A 1,168-nucleotide genomic window follows, 5' to 3' on the forward strand; every position below is an offset into this window, starting at 1 on the left:
CAGGCTGGTCTCAAGCTTCTGGCCTTAAGGGATCCTCCAGTGTTGGCCACCCAAAGTGGTGCCACTCTTCTTTGGGAAGCACTGCACCTGGCCCTCTCTTCTGTTTTCTTTGTGTATGTCTGCTTTATTTTTCCTTCCTGAGCCAGACAACTTCATGGAAAACTAAAGCTAGCAGTGTAAAAATCACATCATAAAATAAATCACTGGTTCCCAGTAAATTACACCCTGTCATATATTATTTGCTTTCAGAATTTCAGCTGCTATTTATTCAAATTGCAAAAACACTCACAAAGCACAGTCTGGATTAGTAAGGAGGATGCTATGTATGTGTGTATTTAAATTATCTCTTAAGAAGAGGATGGGGCTCTGTGCTAAGGCGCCAGCCACATACACCTGAGCTGGTGGGTTTGAATCCAGCCCAGGCCCGCCAAACAACAATGATGGCTGCAACCAAAAAAGAAAAAAAGTAGCCAGGCGTTGTGGTGGGCGCCTGTAGTCCCAGCTACTTGGGAGGTGGAGGCAGGAGACTGGCTTGAGCCCAGGAGTTGGAGGTTGTTGTGATGCCATGGCACTCTACCCAGGGCAACTGCCTGAGGCTCTGACCAGCCCCCCCAAAAACAGAAGAGGATGGGGCAGCACCTGTGGTCACAGTGAGTAGGGCTCCATCCCCATATATTGAGGGTGGCGGGTTTGAACCTGGCCCCAGCCAAACGGCAACAAAAAATAGCCAGGCATCGTGGTAGGCGCCTGTAGTTCCAGCTACTCAGCAGGCAGAGGCAAGAGAATTGCCTCAACCCTAGAGCTTAGAGGTTGCTGTGAGCTGTGATGGCATGGTGCTCTACCAAGGGCAACAGAGTGACTTTGTCTCTTTAAAAAAAAAAAAAGAAGAGGATCAATTTCTTTTTCTCTAATTAATTCTAGTGATGTCTCAGGGGCTTTAAAGATGAGAGTAGATCACAGCCTCTAGAACTGTAAGCCAAATGTTTTTTTTTTTTTTTTTCTGTTTAGAGAGACTCTCATTCTGTTACCCAGGCTGGAGCTTAGTGGCCAAATCATAGCTCACTGTAACCTTGAATTCCTGGGTTCAATGGATCCTCTTACTTTAGCCTTCTGAGTAGCTGGAACTATAGGGGTGTGCAACATGCCTGCCTAATTTTTTTTTTTTTTT

General features: G+C 46.1%; 1 protein-coding gene across 1 annotated transcript in view; it reads left to right on the forward strand.

Annotated features, from left to right (window-relative positions):
- Positions 1–1,168, forward strand: part of PTGES3L (prostaglandin E synthase 3 like) — a 7,302-nt gene that overhangs the window by 4,006 nt on the left and 2,128 nt on the right. The gene's annotated exons all lie outside the window — the stretch shown is intronic.

This window comes from Otolemur garnettii, unplaced genomic scaffold (genome assembly GCF_000181295.1).
Source record: "Otolemur garnettii isolate 467f Iridium unplaced genomic scaffold, OtoGar3 scaffold00018, whole genome shotgun sequence".
Taxonomy (NCBI): domain Eukaryota; kingdom Metazoa; phylum Chordata; class Mammalia; order Primates; family Galagidae; genus Otolemur; species Otolemur garnettii.